Source organism: Cryptotermes secundus, unplaced genomic scaffold (genome assembly GCF_002891405.2).
Source record: "Cryptotermes secundus unplaced genomic scaffold, Csec_1.0 scaffold362, whole genome shotgun sequence".
Taxonomy (NCBI): domain Eukaryota; kingdom Metazoa; phylum Arthropoda; class Insecta; order Blattodea; family Kalotermitidae; genus Cryptotermes; species Cryptotermes secundus.
The window spans coordinates 103,671-118,396 of record NW_019744413.1 but is presented as its reverse complement, the minus strand read 5'-3'; the positions used below and the strand labels follow the sequence as shown (position 1 = coordinate 118,396).

Below are 14,726 nucleotides of genomic sequence, written 5' to 3'. Positions count from 1 at the left end.
AGGAAGCAGAAAGATACAAAGGAAGAAATTAAGAATTAAAAAAGAAAGCCGGAGTGGCAAAAAAAATGAAGAAGAAAATGGGGAGAAAATAAATAAAGAACGAAAGGAGACGAGAAGCATAAATAAAGAGGAGAGAAAGAGACAAAAAAGAAATAAAGAAAAGCCAGGCACTGTTGGACGACAGATAACTGTTCAGTAGGATGTATACCTGTAGATCATAGCGGTAGAAGCAAACACCGAGAAGTGTCAGCTGATTCGACACGCAGAACCTCCGGATATCAGTGTGACTTGCGCATTACAACGAACAGCATCTACGAAGCGTTCGTGTCAGTGAATTTCAATTCAGATGATGAAGTGGACGATGTTACCGATGTAGCCGTGTAACGGATGAACAGCAACAGGAAGCGAGTGTGAACCAGAAATGCTGACCTATCCAGCTCTCCCAAATGCGTCATTTGAAGGGGTCAAACTCTGGACAGAATTGACAGAATTCATTTCTGCGTGATCGTGGCTGCAATCTGTGGATATTGCAGCTATCTGTTTTTTGCTAATATGTAATTTAGAACAGCAGTTGTCAGGCAAATTTGCATACCTAAAGAGAAGGAATTTACCTTAGGCCCATTCGTGAACAACAACACACCGTGGTGTCATTAATCGGCGAAAGTTAGCTGTGGCCATATTAAACATTAACTGTTTAGCTGTTTCGAGGCCAGGCAATAACACCTTCCTCAGATTTTCAACTGACTGAGGGAATGCTGCCTTCGTATAAACGTCGCGACAGCTTTAAATTGCCATTTTATAATTAACCATCCCCTCACTTGAAACTAACGGTACGTAATCTTAATAGTTCCTTCAGTAGTTGTAAATGCTATAAGAAACAGGCAGGCAAGTACTCACGATCCTGTGGCTGGTGCAACCGAGCGGTTTGTGATANGGTTGTGGGGGGGGGGGGGTTATGGGTTAGTTCGCTGTGGTATTCACTCTTACACTACTCCCCGTCCACAATGCAACCCGTTTATTAGCTCCCTCTATTTCCACTGCATGTTTCGGCCCTACACGGCCATCATCAGGTGTCCCTATTTGCTCAAACTCTTTCACTGCGTAGTATTTTCAACTTCACCCATCACATGCGAATGTGATATCTCCTATTTAAAATAAATGTACTGTTAAAAACAATTAAAACTTCAATATTTTTGCTTGGGGCTGTCGTTCTTTCTCCAGTTATCGCTGTGTTCCGATTCGCTTTGCAGCAGCGGCATGGGTACTGTGTACATGTACTCGTAGTTTCCAATTGTGTTCGTACGCTCATCACGCTGTGCTCTCAGCCCCGCCTGTTAGTAGAGCCGTTTATGTTCCGTGTATACAGGCCCTCAATACACTGTGATGTGAAAACCCGAGAGGAAGACTCCGTTTGGGGACCAAGACAACAGTAAACCAGACATTACAGAAATAGGATGTGAAGAACAAACAAAGATGACCCTACATGACGCGCAGTGACGGGGTTTTGTGAACATGGCAACAGTTCAAGGAACTAAGGTAAGACACAGCTGTAGGTATAAATCAGTTTTCTTTGTATGTCGTTCACTGCAAAAGGCTTCAGATAAGTCAGGTTCCAAATTTGGCATGAGCCAGTTTAGGGCTCGTCCGCAACCCTGCAGAGCGCCTATTAAATTCGTTCAGTCCGTATGTCTGTCCATCCGCCAGTTCGTCTGTACTCATGAAACACTCGATAATCGCTGAACGAATTTTCACGAAATTTGATATTGTAGAATTCTTCAAGTTCCATTTTCATTTAGATAGGGGATGTCTAAGTACATTTTCATGAAAACATGAGCTTCTCGCCAAATATTCATCGTAGATAAAACGTTTTGGACAAGCATTTCAGATTAAAATTAAATACACCAGTTTTATATCCAACGCTCTTTCTACAGGAGTCTTACAGTTTTCGAGATAACTACACGTACAGAATGTTATGAGTACACTTTTTAAGTTCCATGTTAAGAACTCTGCCACGGTCTCCAGAACACTGCCGCAATTATGGCAAGAAAAAGAACAGAGTGCCTTTACTGCGTTTAGACTGCGTTAAAATCACACCATATTTTTGTGTAGTGCTCTATTACAACACAAATCTGAATCGTACATTAACAATTTTTACATATTTATTTATTTTTTTACTTAAGAGTGCGCAACATCAGTAAATACTGAGGCCTTACTACTCGTTGATTATTTGGCACGGTATGGTAAAGTTTGCTGCCTTGTGATTCGTTACTCTATAGAAATCCATGTCCACATAACCATATACATTCAGTGGGCCTACATTATATTTGACTTTTCGTTAATTTGAGAAAATGTTAAGACTTAACAGCGCATGCCTGAACGTGAAATTAATGTTTGCTTCTTATAGGAGAAGAGTTCATCATAGTCGTAATTATTTCAGTTACAACCCCTTCTGCCGAAAGCACATATTTATTTTACACTGCATAGTCCTAGTTTTGTTTATAGAAATTTCGTAAGTTCTGTATAAATTAATGGAAAGTGCAGGTTATATTCGACGAATATGAATCTAAATTAAATCTGCACTAAAACTTTTTGATTTCGATTCCAAACATAACCTAACTCTACCGAAATCATTTCCACAAAACTTGAAGCAAATCGTGCGTAAGAAGAGCTGCGACATCCTGATAATGCGTTCATTTGATTCCCTCTATTAAAAGGACGAATAATAATAATCATTCGGAGTTTAATCGACGCTTTATTTACTTAATATTAGGTAGCGCTGAGTGACAGTATGACTGTGAAGGGATCTCGCAATGAGCAGCTGTGTCCTCCTTTCTGATAGAATGCAGACACTTGGCTGACTGAACATAGGAAAGCCATAACTTAGCACAGCCAGTGTCCCGAATTAGAAGCGCGATTGCAGCTTTCAATATTCATTAGTGCTTACTAAGTCCAAGGATCAGAGATCATCTTGAGATATTCAAAGTCCCTCAGCTATATAAGAAATTTCCTGCCTTTTACGAAATCCGAAGATTCATTACCGTCTTAACAGCCACCGGTCCCTGTTCTCAGCCAGATGAGTCTACTTCACGCCCCCATCCCTCTTTTCTTTCACATCAACTTCAATGCAGTCTTCCCCCTACTCCTAAATACTGCAAGTGATCTCTCCCTTCAGGCTTGTGACTAAAATTTCGTATGTAATTCTGATCTTTTCCACATATACCATACGCCCCTCCTCATCCTAACTCTTCTGATCATCTTAACATTGTGAGATGTTAACGCATTTCCAACCTGGGGCTCGACACCAAGACAGACAGACTGACTGGCCGTCAGTTGCAACATGGCTTTGACTTTGACTTATCGGGCCGTTGTCTGGAAATGCGTTAACATGTCACAATGTTAAGATGATCAGAAGAATTAGGATGAGAAGGGCCGTGAATGAAGTTACTGTCTTGTCTATGTGGGGCGCCCTCTCTGACGAGAGGTCGGGTCTGTCATTTGTCAGTCAGTCTGTATTAATAAGTCCACTGTCTGTATTTACATACATTTATAAATACACACTTAAAACACCCCCACGATACGCGCACACAGCTCGTTGATGGAGCAACAGTCAGCGCGCCAATGGACTGACGAGATAGTTACCACGTGACCTGTTTTCCGTGTGGTCTGCGCTACGCAACAATAGAGGGGTTGTGTTTTCTGTGCGTGGTCCATGCCGAGAGGATATGGGAGAATACGGGAATAGGAACTGACTTTATTTGAGTTCCGAAGTTCCAAGGGAATAGCTGTGTGGCCAGAAGAATTATGAGACTTAGTGTGTGACGTTACATGTGCTATAGTTACAGTAATCTTTATAGTGTAACAACTAATTGTAGTTACGATTAGTGAAGATCCAATAAACCTATTAATCAAGTCAAGCCCGCGTGTTAGTCATTGAAACACGTGAAAATACAATTAAATGACAAGTACAAATTAGGAAGGTCTTCACTAAGCAGTGTTCTCCAGCATCCCGACAGTTCCTCTCTCTCAGATCCAAACATTCTCCTCAGAGCCCTAGTCTTAGACACCCTGTTCAACAATCCTAAACAATTCATTCATATGCGTCGCCTTGAAACCAAGCCGAAGAATCTCGTTATAGCATTTCCGAAGGCGAGTCTCTCACAGCATGAGGATGGCGCTGTATTGTAAGCGACAACGTTCAACGTACTGCCAAATAAAATACATGCGCTATGCAATCAACGCCCCTGATTCAGCAGTCTGCAGTCAGCAAAAGGGCCTACACAGGAGCAGCTGTCGTCCTCCTGGTTCCCCACATGTATTCATCAGTCAGCCTGAACCATAGGTAATAATCTTGAAGTCTGCTGCTTATCTTAATATTTCAGTTCCTGGTTTGTCGCTGTGGTACGCCGCAGCCTTTCACTGCCTTGCTCTCTGCAAGAACTCGACGTGATTGACCTAAGCAGCATTTCTCAGCTTCTTCCATATCACTCAGCATCTCTCAACGTTTCACGGCACTGCGCGTCATTAGAGGTCCGCATATGAATGCACGTACTTGTGAATAAAACATTACTCTTCATATTTCGTTATATTTTTCAGTTTCTCAAATACATTTTTATAGGTTATACACGTACAAATCATTAACAGAATAACAACCTTTTAGAAACGATTAATACTCGTACATCAACGGCAATATCCACAGATACACAACAGAGTTACAGATTTGAAGGGTCAAATTTGAAAAGGTGCAGTTATGTAGCCGAGGCAGCAACAACAAAACAACAACAACACGACAAGGCACGGATAAACAAGGTCTCAGTCTTGTTGCATGACACTCTGTGTGGTATTCTTATGCAGAAACACATCCGACTTCAACATGCCGTGTCGGTTTACGGACATTAAATCAGAAGGTATAAACCGTGGTCCGGTAGAAGTTCACAGACGTTTCGGAGAAACGTCCTGCTTCGGCTATCAGGGTCGAAGTACATGCCAAGCAAGAGACCGGCAAGAAGCAAGCGTTCCTTCGTAACGTCGGTAAACGTCTATCGGATTACACGGCGTAAAATTCCACAAAATAACACTCTTCATGCTCACCTCTGTGAGAGGCTCAAAGTACTGGGAAGGTAGAACAAACAGTTACGATTTCTTAGGTAAATGGTAAAGTTGTCCTTGTGCGCTTAACTAATTAAGCACTACGCCATGAAGGCGTATGGGGGTGTGGATGTATAGATCCACACTTTCTTGACATAAAGAATTTTTATATTCAATAATTATGAAACTGGATAAGAACAAAGCAGAGGGAAAATGAGAGTATTTATCTTGCTTCTTACTATACATGCTGTAAATAGTGTTCATAAAATGAATGCATAATCGGGAAGACGCTATTGCCTGTCCATCTAAAATTATTCGACAGATCTCTAAACAATATCTTTACAGAGATAAAGAAAATGAAAAGCGGTTGAGCATGTAACTGTCTTACAATCGTGTTCAAAGGCGGGCTTAGGACTCAACTTTATTGAACCCCGAGTTCTACTGCCAGAGTCACTGAGTTAGTTTGCTTGTTGTCAGCCTGTGTTTGCAATGCAAACAGCGTGCTCTTCCACTTGTTGCAGTATCGAAACCTTCCGATTCTATTACGTCCGACGGGTGTGTTAAAATTTCTTCCCTTGAAAAAGCGATTTTGAAATAAACTGCAAAAATTCAAAGCAAGATTTTGGGGTCCATGTCCACGGTTCACTAAATAACGAATAATGCAAATGGCGACCTTCTGTATTTGAACAATGACAGGAAACGCAGGCGACTGTTCTCTTTCCGGTCGTCTTCGGTCTATGGCCGTGTCAGAATGCAAGCAGCAATGGAATGAACAGTGCATCTTTAGGCTATTATATGTAACAGGATGTTTCATAAAACCTGATAGATATATATATATATATAAAGAAACAAAGAATTCATAGAAGAACTCAGTGGAAGATTACAGGTTCCGAAAACATAAATAAGTATGTTCTTTGACATTACAAAATGCGTATGCGAATATATCTTCACAGGAACGAAATACGACAAGTGTTAACCATTAATAATGTTTACAAAATGAACAGACAAAAGATATAATAATCTTTAAGGGTCCATTTACAGAACCGAATTACTTTGAACATAATAATGAATACTTGGAACAAAAAGGTGACCCTGCGATGGTTTCCTCAAGATCTCTTATTTTGACGCAAATAATTCTGCAGAATTTTGAGGAAAACAAAATTATAGAGATATTGATATGACTACCGAGACCCACAGCCGGCAACAATGATCGTTACAATACAGAAATCACTGACGAACAGAAGACTGAAACGTAATCTAGAAATGTGCAGTCAAAATTTAAGTTTGCGATACAGAACGAACTAGACAATAAAATAGATTAATGTGACACAACGCCTGAAAGCCGGAGTGGTCCACTGTTAGACAACCGCTCGCTACGGAAGTAACACACGTCCCCGCAGCAAAGAATAGACGCGGAATAGTTCGAGATGGTGATCTATATGCGGTTCAGTTCAGGAGACTGCAATCACAAGTGATCCTTCGTTCGTCACTCGTCACAGAGGAAGAGAAGACACTCGGGGTGCAGCAAGGAATGGAGCGAGTCTTAGGCAGCCATGGATGGCGAGCTGTTATAGTTGAGTGCAATTGTAAAGGAAGTGTCAATAAATCCAATCATCCAAAACAGAACCCGTTACTATTCGTCACGGAACCCCGGACATGTGACATTATTTACAATTGGCAATAGTACATAAACACAATAAACTGAATAACTGTGTACACAGCAAACCTACCAAAACTGACCATACACGTATTTCTTGTCCTCGCCAACAGAACAAAAATGTGCCAATGGATTATTTTATAAATAAACTGGACACATATCCCTAAGACGAATGTTAATATGAAGAGTAACTGAATTAAAAAGCCACGCCATAACTCAAGCGGCTAGTCGCTGGCTTCCCACCGCGGCGGCCCGGGTTCGATCCCGGGTCTGGTCAAGTGGGATTTGTGGCGCTGGGGCGGGTTTCCTCCGAGTACTTCAACTGAATTAAAAGATGATACAAGTCACATGTTAATAAATGATCTCCATACAAAAATGTTAATTTTCAACTAGTGTTCTACAGATGGTAAAGCTATACCTGTGATAGGCTCTGGAGGCCCAAAGGGTTGTGAGACGACGAGGCTCCCATGTCTTCTCTAGACACTCGGCTCACGAATGATAGTGAGGTTGTCAGCCTTACGCGCCGGCCGCCCTTTACTCCCCAGAAAGATTCCTGGTACTCATTTCTGTTAGGGGCTGAGTCGACCGCAGGGCCATAGTGCGGCTGGAAGGATTAGGCCAACTGGAAGATCCAATGACCTCATCGGGAGTAGAACCCCGACCTTCCGGCTTGTACCACAGTGCCTGACCAAAGTACGTTACCATATGCTCCCCTCCCCGTTTTCTAAGGATTCGTGAAGCAAATATGTATACAAGAACAATGAAGAGGTTGACGCAGCTTAAATAATAATAAAAAGCAGAATTACAGTTACATGCTACATATGTAGGAATCCCCTCCATTGTGCTATGGAGAATAACAATAATAAGAAAGAACTGTAATATCAAAGGATTATTATTGTCATTATTATAATTAAACAACTTTGCATTTCAGTCCAGTGTTAACGTTAAGAATGCCAATACGCTAATCAAGTACAACGGCGTCAATAAATCCCAATACTCAAAGTCAATAAGAAATCAGACCATGCAGTTGTATATCTTAAATACTAAACCGCAATATCTAGTGTTATTATGGACACCTGAAGATGGCCCTTGCTGGGAGTCGAAACATGTAATCGGACAAGGAATCTCCAAAATATATTGTATAGACTGTCTCGATAAATCGAATTAATTAGGCATATAACAGAAACACAAACTATATCACCCTCTCACTGTGCCACGACGTTGCATCCATACATATCGTGACGTGTATGCTCATTGCTAGGCAACGACTCGCTAAACACGTTCCCGCAGAAGCAAATGCGCGGAATAGGACGTCTATTGCTAGGGAACGACATAGTAAACGCGCATACTTAGCAATAAAGGTTGTGTTTCCTGTGTAGCATAGGACGTCTATTGCTAGGGAACGACATAGTAAACGCGCATACTTAGCAATAAAGGTTGTGTTTTCTGTGTAGCATAGTGCCTCAACCAACTATGTTAATCAAATGAGTCTTAGATTATTAGACCATGCAACTTCAGCTCTTGAGGCGTTGTGATGTGGGCTGCATTGAACTGGCTTGGGTTAATTTCAAAATACGGCCTCTTGTAAACACGTAGGTGAAGATGAAAGGTGGGACACCTCTTGGCCAACAGAGAGACTGCGCCATGGAATCAGTGAGATACAGACCTGAGGTGTACAGTGATCTGATTTACAGCGTACATGAGAAATCGAGTCCACACGAAGTGCGACTGCCGAAACTCGTTTCTCCTCACGTCAACAAGGGTCGCATAGAGTCGGACTAGTAGCGGACACGACACACACTTCAGCATCGCCCCAATAACTCCATGGACAGCAAGCACGAAGTGAGCTTGTGCATACTCGTTCCAGTTTCAGGAGCTCGGGTGGGGGAGAAGAAAACTTAATATAAAATTATGACGGGTAATTCTCCTCGAAACGGAGAAGTTCATGGAGGTAGGCCTAGGCCCACTGGGGCTGTAGTGCCAAGGGGGGGAAAAAAAATTCTCTTCGAAACTGGCTTCATGAAGGACGGTGAAGGACAAAGAAAGATAATATTAAGATACATCTTACGGAAATAGATGGAACCAGGATTATGCAGTCGGTATAGCGACTGGCTATGAGCTGGACAATCGAGGGGTTCGAGTTCTAGTCCCGGTACGGTCAAGGAATTTCTCTTCTTCACGTTGTCCATACCGGCTCTGGCGTGCACACATCCTCCTATCCAATGGGTACCGGGGACTCTTTCCTTGAGGGTAAAGTGGCCAGAGCGTGGAGCTGACCACTCACCTCCAGCTAGTGCCGATGTCAAGAAAAAGTTAATCTATACATCCACTCCTCCACACGTCTTCATTGCGTAGCACTTAAATAGTTGAGAACAGGGAGGACATTACCTTAAGGAAATAGGCTATGATAGAAGGTAAATGGACTGGCTTAGAATTGTGTCCAGTGAAGGGCTATGATGTTACCGATGTTAAACTTGAGGTTCTTCCATGCCTGCAGACGAAGATTCAGTTGCCAGATTTTCTCAAAGCAAGAACCGTGAAGCCAGAGGAACAGCCGTTGTTAGCGACGGCTCTGAAACAATATTCGTTTCTAGACAACGGTAGCGAAACAGACAACAGAACGACGTCCGTTGCTAGGCAGCAGATAATTAATAAGCAAGAACATATAGCAGCTGCTAGGGAACGGTTCGGCAAACACGTTCCTGCAGCAATAGATAAGCATGCAACCGAGGAACGGCGTTTTATACTTGATCCGTTCCGAGATGTTATAAGGAATGGACAAGGTTAGAGCTTGGTCAAACCCGGTGCCTGGTGGTAAACTGGGTCACTATGTTCCTGGGGAATATAAATATGGGGACCTGGCACTCCAGGTTGGGGAGTCTCAAATCTGATATAGAAAACTGCGGTCATAAGTCCCGCGGGACTCGGACCTGAGAATGACTGCGCTGGCGAAGACCAGCAGCAACTGTAAACGACAGACAAGATATTACATAAGGACTATAACCAAAAGTGTTCATTTGGAAAATAAAATTACCGTTCGTGAGTCTCAAGGGGCTTGTCGCCAAGACGAATTGATTGGCGGTAACCCGCCATACATAAAGTGAGTCGGGCTGTGAAGAGATGACTAGGAGGCTGGGAATTAGTCAGAGAACTACAGTTCAGCCGTTGTGAGACTTTGATGTTAGAAGCTAGTAGCTGAGGCACGGCGATAGTTCCGGAACCTGGAGTAAGGGGAACGTTCACCGTTGCAAGCCGTTACCAGGCAACGGCGAGTGGAGACTGTAACAGACTGAAGACACTAGTCTGTGTGTGACAGTGATATGTAAAGTGGTTAACAAATTCAATCTCCAATCCAAAACCCCGTCGACAGTCACTCATGCACGTGAAAATATATAAACTTCTCCATTTCGCGCGAAACGTTTAACGCAGCGGCCAACCACGCAACCAACAGCCAGACGGACTGTTCACAGAAGTACTACGTATGCGATCCCACCAAACATGCTAACGAAATGCGTCCGACTGCACAAACACAACGACCGGGTAAGCAGGGACTTCAGATTATTGAGTGTTACGAAAAACAATGAGCAGGTTCAAGCAGCGGTCAAAAGAGCACGTCTTCCTCGGAAAGTTTACAGTTACCCAACTGGTCACGACATTTTCTTGCTCTTATAAAATTTGAGTGCCAATTATTGTGTTCACAGAAGGCCGCCACTGCTCGCTATTTTTGGCCAGTTCTGTCTAGTCCACACTATCTGAGATCCATTTCAACACTACCCTTCCACGCACAATTCGATATCGCAGGTGGTCTCTTCTCTTGCCCTTACCTGACTTAAGACTGTGTTTGCGTCTCCCATTTTTAACATGCCTGCTATATGGACCGCCCATCCATCCTAAGCGCGTTGATTTAAGCAACTCATTAATGTTAGGCGAATACTATAAATTAGGCTTATGAAGCTTCTCAGTGACGGAAGTAACACAAAAAGGGATCTTTCCCTTGCTATGACGGCCCATGGTCTGTCCGACATGAACAGACTATTGCTCTTGTCGGAATGGTTATGAAGTATGACGGGACGGTGATTCTAATCAGTTGCCCACTCGTACGTTTCACAAAAACAGGATTAGCCATTATATATCAACACACTCTTCGCTTCCGCACCACAACACAGCAAAAAATATTGCCTGCAATTTTTTCCACGGTTCATGTGTGCTGAAAGAGAAAACAGAATAGCATTAGAGGGAAGCTGTTACGTTTGGGGTGCAAGAAAACCTAGAAGAAATATATCACTGAAGTAGGTTTAACGAGTAAAGTATGAACTGCCTTCAGTGCCATCTTGCGGAAGAAACCCGATTACATTAGAGCCCAGTATGAGAAACCCGAAACCGTTCTGGTGATGTCATTAGGTGCAACAGTCTGTCCACAAGGAAGTGCTCTCGGCTTGGCAACACCGCTCAGGTCTCTGCCCTTGAAGACGGCCAGTCAACAGCCAGGGACCCCGCCCAAGGTAAAGGCACCCTTCGAATAACTGACGTGGATACGACCACATCATCTCCCACACAGGGTGCCACGTGTGTCTGTCATCTCGTTCGAAAGGAATGTCGGCAACGTTTCCATTATGGCAAAACAGAAATTGCATGCCACGCTGGAATTTAGTGAATCAACAACAACTTGTGACGTCTGCTTTCTGATCCAGTTCTGTTTATTACAGCTGCTACTTAATACAGATTCCGGGCATACCAAATCTGTCACCGCACTGTCACCGCAGACCAGTCTGCTTTTACCGGTTCTCACGGTCTCTTCGCTTACAGATTTCTTATATTTTTCCTTCTACCCTGAAGATGGAGGCGATACGTTCCTCCGAAACGTCGGTTAACACCGACGGTGTTACATGGTGCCAAATCCCAGAAGACTGCTTTCTTCATAGTCACCGCCGTGAAAGGCTCAAATCTTACAAGTTTAATATTCCTGGCTCCAGTGATTCGTTAGTTACCGAAATGCTTCGGAATCAGTTTCGTGGAATTCTGGAATCGAAACTTGCAACCCCATATGCAGAGAGTTAAAAGTTTCTATGGCACTCACCTACCGCTCGCCAAAAGCGGTCTTGTAATGAAGGTACACTTATCCTTGCGCTTCGTTGGTTAAGAACCAGACCATGAAGACGTATGGGGGAGTGCAGATACAGCATCTCGGCATCACATGGAGGTGAATAGCCAGCTTCAAGCCCCCTCACCCTTTACCCTCGGTGCCCACTGTACAGGAGGCTGGGTGGCTCCCAGGGCCGGTCGGGGCGTTATGGATAAGACAAAAAAAAATTGCCTGTCCCTGCCGGGAACAGAACCCCGATTTCCCGGTCGTCCAGTCAGTAGTCTACAATGAAAGGTATTGTTTTGGAGAGCTTTGATCTGCATTAAATCTATTTCGATCCTCACTGTTTCGTGATCAAGTAACAGCTTTTTCAGTAGCAAGACTACAGATCGTTGGATGACTGATGAATTGTAAAGGATCTGGCAGGAAGCAGTCGCGAACTAATAAACATACTACCCCCAAATTTGCATGAATGGACTAGTAAGGTAAGGTGCAGTTGTCCTCGTACATAAATTAGTTAAAGAGGTCGCTGGCGTGATGTCACTGTTATGAATATTCAGGCCCAACAGAGGATAAAGTGATGATATTAAGAGGAAATATAACGCGTACTCGATAAATTCCCTAAATACCACATGAATTTTTCTTTCTCTTTTTTTTTTTTAGATTTCAATGCCAAAGTATGGAGGGAATGAGAGTCTACACGAAATTAGTAACGATAATGGAGTTAGAGCAGTAAATTTTGCACAGCAAAAAATCTTACTGTCAAAAGTACAATGTTCACATATAGTAACATCCATAAATTTACTTGGACATCTCCTGATGGGAAGATACACAATCAAATAGACCATAATTTGATAGAGAGGAGACGGCACTCAAGTATACTTGATGTCCGATCATTCAGGGCAGCAGATTGTGATACTGACCACTACCTGGTGGTGGCAAAGGTTAGGGAAAGACTGGCAGTGAGTAAACAAATAACTCACAGAGTTCATATGGAGAGGTTCAATCTCAAGAAATTAAACGAGGTAGAGGGTAAAGAGCAGTATCGTGTTGAAATCTCAGATAGGTTCGCGGCTTTGGAAAACTAATTATTTGAATATACAATTGTATAATTTTGCCTGTGATTCTGTATGGGTGTGAAACTTTGTGTTTAAAATTAAGGAAGGAACACAGACTGTGGGTGTTTGAGAACAGGGTGTTGAGGAGAATATTTGGGCCGAAGAGGGTCGCAGTGACGGGAGGTTGGAGAAAACTGCATAACGAGGAGCTTCTTAACCTGTACACTTCGACAAGTACAATTAGAATTATATTGTGAAGGAGGATGAAATCAGCAGGGCATGTAGCACGAATGGGAAGAAGACGAAAGCGGAAAAGCCAAAGGAAAGAGACCACTAGGCAGACCAAGACGTATGTGTGTGAACAATATTAAAATGGATCTTAGAGAGATAGGATGGGATGGTAGGGATTGAATTGATCTGGCTTAGGATATGGACCAGTAGAGGGCTCTTGTGAACACGGTAATGAACCTTGCGGTTCCATAAAATGCTGGGAATTTATTGAGTATCCGCACAACTGGCGGCATCTCAAGAAGGGCCCAGCTCCATGTAGTTAGCTCCTCGTTTTTACTGTTCTTTTACTACATTTTTGTGAACGCGGAAATTTTATCATTAAGGTCGTAATGCGCAAAAATTAAAGTTGTCCGAATTATAGCGAATTCTGAATTAGTGAGGTTTCACTTTTATCTTCTTTACAGCTACATTTGAATGTTGTGGAAATCCTTTTTTCTTATCAGCCCGAACTTTCAACAGAGAAACGTCATCTCTGTTGAAATGTCAATTAATTCCTCGTATTGTTTTATTAATAATCCCTTCTCTGTGAACGTGAACATAAATTGATTTCTTAACAACTGAAAACCTCCTACCAGAGATGGAAAATACTATCTCACTGCAAATGAAATGCTTCATAGAGGTTCCAAGATGTCTGTGTGAACATCAACACTTAATCTAACTCTTAAGATCATTAAAAGCATTCAACTGCGGAGCACTACTGCGACACTTCTTTCAACGCATGTCCTCTTTAACTTTATTTTGTGTAAGAAGCACTTGTTTTCCTCGTGTGCTTATGTCACTGTGATGGCCGTAACTTCGTGTGACAAATTTAGCTTCATTTATCTTTGTAAATATGTCTGACAGGTATGCCAACCTCTGGAGCATTACAGTTTCATACAAGACGTGATGAAAGCTGGAAAGGATGTTCAACAATGAGCAACATTTCTGAGTTGAGTGTGAATACAAGAATCACAAATTCACCTCACATGAACTATCAAACCTCCACGCCTAGCAGTAGTGTTACGTAACTGTTACAAATTTCGTCACAAAGTGCCCTGAAAATTCTTGAATTCTATGGTCTTCTGTTTATCTGCACACACTGGCTGCTAGCACGTTCTGGTGCAATGGCTGTGCAATAGCTGCATGAGGCCACGTACAGGGACTGAAAATACTCGAATGAGTTGGCACAGGTTTGCACACAAGCATTTACCCTTCACCTCTGTTTTCTGGAATGCACTTCACAAATGCAAGCAAGACAGACAGACTATGTCAATGGATTCACCATCTTGCACAGCAAAGCTCGGACTGCTTTCAGTCCATTCCATTAAATCACATTCGACATTATAACTCATGTCCTCGATTATTTTAGAAAATTCGGAATTTATAAAGTGGGACTCTATTCATAGGCTTTAAGTCGTTATCACCGAGCGAACATGAAACCAGGGCTCATGTCATCTGTGCAAATTATGACGAGATTTTCGAGCTGGCATGAGCCTTCATATGATGTTTCACATGTATTGCCATTTCGCCTTTAGTGAGTGACGTCAGATTAGTCTCAGAACGCTTCAGAAAT

At 42.6% G+C, this 14,726-nt stretch overlaps 1 protein-coding gene across 3 annotated transcripts in view; it reads right to left on the bottom strand.

The window, feature by feature from the left end:
* Positions 1-14,726, bottom strand: part of LOC111874725 — a 164,366-nt gene that overhangs the window by 71,471 nt on the left and 78,169 nt on the right. The window contains exon 1 of one of the 3 annotated variants that reach the window (XM_023870461.2): positions 898-931. The exons of the other annotated variants lie outside the window; for them this stretch is intronic. The gene's annotated coding sequence lies outside the window, so the exon portion shown is untranslated. Of the gene's footprint in view, positions 1-897; positions 932-14,726 lie in introns of those variants that run through there. 3 annotated transcript variants of the gene reach the window in all.